Raw genomic sequence first — 6,147 nt, 5'->3', positions numbered from 1 at the left:
GACCTTGAAGACCACGTGTACAAATTTATTGACAAGTACATAACATGTAAGATGCCTGACCAAAATGCCGATCCTGAACTTCACAAAATTGTGTCTGAGGTTCAAGTCCACAGCAGAAATCACTCCAGATCCTGCAAAAAGGTAATGTGTCATGTAGGTTTGGGTTCCCCAAACTACCGGTAGACCAAACAATGATCACTTTCCCAAGCCCAGATGATGACGATGATCACAATGATAAGCAGCATAGCACAAGTAAGGAGAAAGGCACAAATGAAAAACAAAAGCAAAAAAACAGACGAATGGCGCTCGCAAAAAAACAGAAAGAGGCCAAAGAAAAACTCCAGCCATTGAGAGATTTGCTCTGTGACCCAAATTCCTCGTTTGAGGACTTGTCTGAGCTGCTTCACAAATGCAGATTAACTTATGAACAATACTTGGATTGTGTCTTCAATTTAAGCAATGGCCATGTCATCCTCTTAAAGCGTGAACCTAATGACTGCTGGGTGAATGCATACAATGCAGATCTGCTGAGAGCCTGGAATGCCAACATGGACATCCAATATGTCATTGATGACTACAGCTGCCTGATGTACATGATGTCTTATGTCTCTAAACCCGAATTTGAGATGACACAATTTCTTAATGGAGTCATCCAGGAGGTCAAAAAGTCCAATGTCAATGAAAGAGATGAAATGAAACAGATAATGCAGGCATATGCTAAACACAGAGAAGTCAGTGCCCAAGAATCCGTGGCAAGGACATGCAGCCTGCCACTAAAAAAGTGTTCACGCAGTGTGGTGTTCATACAGACTGATGATGATGCCCTGAAAATGAGTCTCCCGATGAGCAGGTTGCAGAGCATGGCACCAGATGATGAAAATGTGTGGATGTCTGGATTGCCAGAAAAATATGCAAACAGACTCAGAATGCCTGAGTTTGAAAGAATGTGTTTGGCTGAATTTGCTTCAGAGTACAGGATTCTCTACAGCCGTCAAACAGAGTCAAAAAATGCCATCCCTCTTTTGAATAACATGGGTTATATTCAAAAGAGAACAAGAGGGAAACCTGCAATAATCAGATATCCTCGCTTCTCAGAAAAGAAACAACCAGAGAAGTTTTATAGCAGACTACTAAAACTTTATTTTCCACATCGATCAAATGATGACCTTAAAACACAGAACACCCCACATCCGAACAGTTCTACAAAAGTGGATTTAAAACATGGTTTTGCAGTACGGCCAATTGTTACCTTTAACAAAAAGCGTTATGAAAGCCATGGCAAAACAATGGAAAGGGCATTGGAACAGATTGAACAACAAGGCCCACTTATCAATGCATGGAACACCTTTGCACCTGAGGTTGAAGTAGATCGTTTAGAGTGTGTGGCCCAACGACAATCCAGACATGACACTGACGAAAATGAAATGGACATTGTTCCAGACTACCAAGTCAGTGGTAGCAGCAGTGGAGCCATGCCAGCAATCATAGCACCAAAGCTGAGCCCAGACTTTGTCAGAAAAATGTACCAAAGTCTGAATGAAACCCAAGCATCCATATTCTACGCAGTGCGTGAGTGGTGTTTCAAACTTGTGTGGGGTCACTGTCCTGAGCAGTTCTTTTATTTTGTCTCTGGAGGAGCTGGCTGTGGAAAATCACATGTTATCAAGTGCATATATGAGGAGGCAACAAAGATTTTGCACCAACTCCCCAGATTCCGTGACCAAGCAGACATGTCCTACCCTGCAGTCCTGCTGGCTGCATTTACTGGCACTGCAGCTTTTAACATATCTGGGAAAACACTGCACTCTCTGCTAAAGCTGCCAAAATCTTTAAAACCGCCGTATCAGGGACTGGGAATGCACTGGATGAAGTGAGAGCTTCACTTTCAAATGCAGAGATTCTGGTCATTGATGAGATATCTATGGTTTCTAAAGACCTTTTGCCTACATCCACTGGAGACTTCAGCAGATCAAAGGAAACAAGAAGCCTTTTGGTGGGATGTCTATCCTTGCAGTAGGAGACTTTTACCAGCTGCCACCCTTGAAAAAGCCAAACCACTCTGTGTGTACGAGGACAATGTCCTTGATCTCTGGAAAGACTATTTCCACATGGTCAACCTGACAGAAATCATGCGACAGAAAGATGATCATTCTTTGCTGAAGTTCTGAACAGGATAAGAGTAAAGCAAAAACAGATTCTCTTGAAGCCAATGATAAAGCCTTGCTCACACAGGCTATCCATGACATAAAAGACTGTCCATCTAATGTATTACACATTTATGCTACAAACAAAGAGGTGGACAAACACAATTCAGCAACTGTAACTGCTCTTCATTCTGATATCATAAATATTCAGGCCGAAGACTACAGAAAAGACCCACGAACGGGTGAGATGGTCCTGCTGGCAGATATGATGAAAGGCAACAAAAGAGATTTACCTGATAACATACAAGCTGCACCTGGAGTGCGTGTTATGATTATTAGAAATTTGGATGTTGAAGATGGGCTTGTTAATGGGACATTTGGAACAATCACGAACATTGTGACAACCACACAGGATGGACCAAAACTGTGAATCTCATTGGACTTACGCTGGACAATCAAAATTCTGGGCAAAAATTTCGCAGAAAAATACAAGGATCCTCAGACAACCTGGTATATATTGAGAAATGTGAAGAATCTACAAGTAAAAAGGAGTTCTTCGCAGGCAATTTCCAATGAAGTTGGCCTTTGCATGTACAGCTCACAAAGTACAAGGCATGACAATGGAGTCAGCAGTAGTATGTTTGAAGCGTGTTTTTGAACCTGGAATGGCCTATGTTGCACTCAGCCGCACAACCTCACTTAAAGGACTCTACATCACAGACTTTGATGAAAGGAAAATCTATGCTGATCCTGCCATCACAGATGCACTCAAAAATATGAGACATGCATCATTTGAGAATGCAAGACCATTGTTGCAATTCTTAAAATCAGTTGTTCCCACAGTCCCCACGTTGACAATTATCCATCACAATGCACAAGGTCTCCCAACTCACATGGAGGACATGAGATGCCACCATGAACTCAGCCTTGCTGATGTTTTATGCATAACAGAAACTCACTTGTCTGGATCATCAGTTTCTCCCGCTTCCAGCTCGAACAGTACAACATGGCCACACGCAACAGACACGTCTCTTACACAAACCATACAGACATGGCAAAGGTAAATGGCGGTGGAGTTGCAATGTACTACAAAACAGTTCTTACAGCAGAGTCTCGAAAATACCTGCAAAATGTGACTGACCTTGAATTTGTTGTTATCAAGGTTGAATCGCCAGTCACAGCTTTGATAGCAACTGTATACAGGCCACCAAATTACAGCCACGTGAGGTTTTTACCACAAATGCAATGTCTTTTGGACTCATTGGAAATGATGAATTGCCAACCAATTATTGTTTGTGGAGACTTCAATGAGGACCTTATGAGCAGAGGAAAAAAAACCCATCCAAGAACTGTTTCAGTCAAGAGGATATGCACAACTTATTACTGCTGCAACTACCGAAAAACACACATTGATTGATCACCTTTACATATCACAGCCATACGCCTGCCTCCAATCAGGTGTTCTGAATACATATCACAGTTATCACAACCCCATTTATTGTGTAATTCACTAACACAAAATGACTGCAAGGTTGTGAGGGATATGGACTTGCCAAGTGATCTTAGTGTCTTTGCAACTGAGCACACTCTACCACCAACAAGGACAGCTCACCAGTGGGAGCTGATAGATAAGACTGCTCTCATCCATTGAAGAGCTGACCAGAAACGTGAACAGAGAGACTGCAACTGCACCTGATGGGATCCCTGCCATAACAGGTAATTGTATTTTGTTTCTTACTTTATATTGTAACATTTGATATTGATATTGTTTGAAACAAACTATAATCTCATCCATTAATTAAGTCATCCATTCATTCATAACTCCTCAGATGTGTTCTGTCCAGTGAAGGCAGTGGAGAAGCCCTACACTGATCTTGAAACTGTGCCACGCTAGTAGAGACCGGCTACAAGGATGGGCAGGTATAGTGAAATTAAAATGCACCTTTTGGTTCAACAGGTTTATATATACAGTCAAGTGATCAAAAGACACCAGTATTAAACCCATTTAAACCAACTACATGCTTGGATTGGAACTGTATACAGGCCACCAAATTACAGCCACGTGTGGTTTTACCTCACATAGCAACTTACCCCATCCAAAGACACCAGTATTAAGCAAATTTCCTTTTTTTACTACCTTTTAATTTAGTTTTGGGTCATTTAGTTCTAAAGTTAGATTTGTTTTTCCAATTATTTTTAGAACTTCATTACTTGCCATTTCGCTAACTGAAGAGCTGCGCTTTGTGATGTCTCTTGTTTTATTGTTTTAAATTGTGTTTTCCTTTTATCTGTTTCTAGCTGTTTTCATAAAGTCAGCCAACCACTTGCTTCCAAATGACCCTTATCCAGAAGTATCCGTGAGTGCCTCATCAACAGAAACTAAAGTGGAGACCTACCTCTCAGAGAAAAACGCACACATAAGAAAAAAGCCGACCCACTTCAGTACTGGGAAGAACATCCTAATCTGTTTCCCTCTATGGCTGCTGTTGCGATCCCAGTGTGCCCCTGTAGCTCTGTGGACAGTTTTGGATTTGTTTACATCTCACCCAACCGCTCACGGCAGATGGCTGCACCTCTCTAAGCCTGGTTCTGCCGGAGGTTTCTTCCTGTTAAAGGGAGTTTTCTGAACACACTCTACCACCAACAAGGACAGCTCACCAGTGGGAACTGATAGATAAGACTGCTGATGCTCTCATCCATTGAAGAGCTGACCAGAAATGTGATCAGAGAGACTGCAACTGCACCTGATGGGATCCCTGCCATAACAGGTAATTGTATTTTTTTTGTTTACTTTACATTGTAACATTTATTGATATTCTTTGAACAAACTATAATCTCATCCATTCATTAAGTCCTCCATTCATTCATAACTCCTCAGATGTGTTCTGTCCAGTGAAGGCAGTGGAGAAGCCCTACACTGATCTTGAAACTGTGCCACGCTAGTAGAGACCGGCTACAAGGATGGGCAGGTATAGTGAAATTAAAATGCACCTTTTGTTCAACAGGTTTATATACAGTCAAGTGATCAAAAGACACCAGTATTAAACCCATTTAAACCAACTACATGCTTGGATTGGAACTGTATACAGGCCACCAAATTACAGCCACGTGTGGTTTTACCTCGCATGGCGACTTACCTCATCATCAGAAGACACCAGTATTAAGCCAATTTCTTTCTTTTTTTTTACTTCATTTTAATTTAGTTTTGGGTCATTTAGTTCTAAAGTTAGATTTGTTTTCCCAATTATTTTTAGAACTTCATTACTTGCCAGTTTGCTAACTGAAGAGCTGCGCTTTGTGATGTCTCTTGTTTTATTGTTTTAAATTGTGTTTTCCTTTTATCTGTTTCTAGCTGTTTTCGCAAAGTCAGCCAACCACTTGCTTCCAAATGACCCTTATCCAGAAGTATCCGTGAGTGCCTCATCAACAGAAACTAAAGTGGAGACCTACCTCTCAGAGAAAACGCACACATAAGAAAAGCCGACCCACTTCAGTACTGGGAAGAACATCCTAATCTGTTTCCCTCTATGGCTGCTGTTGCGATCCCAGTGTGCCCCCGTAGCTCTGTGGACAGTTTTGGATTTGTTTACATCTCACCCCAACCGGTCGCGCAGATGGCCGCCCCTCCTGAGCCTGGTTCTGCCGGAGGTTTCTTCCTGTCAAAGGGTTTTTTCCTTCCCACTGTCGCCAAAGTGCTTGCTCATAGGGGTCATATGATTGTTGGGTTTATCTATATACATTAATGCTTGTATGCTTTTCATTTATACTTTTGCCTTACTCTTCAGTTCATAATATAAAGTTACTTGAATGGTTTCCTTTTCCTTTTCCTTTTTATTTTATATTGCTTTGCTATTTACCACAATCTAAATATCATGTTTAAATGTCATACATTATTGTAAATGGTATCTGTACAAAATATTGTTTGAATAACATGATACATTTATTAGTCCCACAACGGAAATTTCATAATTTGCATGTGGTATTTTCCCTTTGACATTAAAAT

General features: G+C 41.1%; 2 long non-coding RNA genes across 2 annotated transcripts; both read left to right on the top strand.

Moving 5' to 3' along the window:
* The first annotated feature begins 2,192 nt into the window (after positions 1-2,192).
* Positions 2,193-4,565, top strand: LOC120437672. Its single transcript, XR_005611335.1, has 3 exons — positions 2,193-3,860; positions 3,974-4,064; positions 4,443-4,565. It is a non-coding gene; the product is annotated as an uncharacterized LOC120437672 (long non-coding RNA).
* Positions 4,566-4,769: 204 nt separating this feature from the next.
* Positions 4,770-5,514, top strand: LOC120437671. The gene is made up of 3 exons (XR_005611334.1): positions 4,770-4,912; positions 5,023-5,113; positions 5,497-5,514. It is a non-coding gene; the product is annotated as an uncharacterized LOC120437671 (long non-coding RNA).
* The last annotated feature ends 633 nt before the right edge of the window (positions 5,515-6,147 follow it).

Source organism: Oreochromis aureus, linkage group 3, assembly GCF_013358895.1.
Source record: "Oreochromis aureus strain Israel breed Guangdong linkage group 3, ZZ_aureus, whole genome shotgun sequence".
In the NCBI taxonomy this organism is placed as follows: Eukaryota; Metazoa; Chordata; class Actinopteri; order Cichliformes; family Cichlidae; genus Oreochromis; species Oreochromis aureus.
Note: the sequence above shows the minus strand (reverse complement) of the source record. Positions and strands in the feature narration are given on the sequence as shown.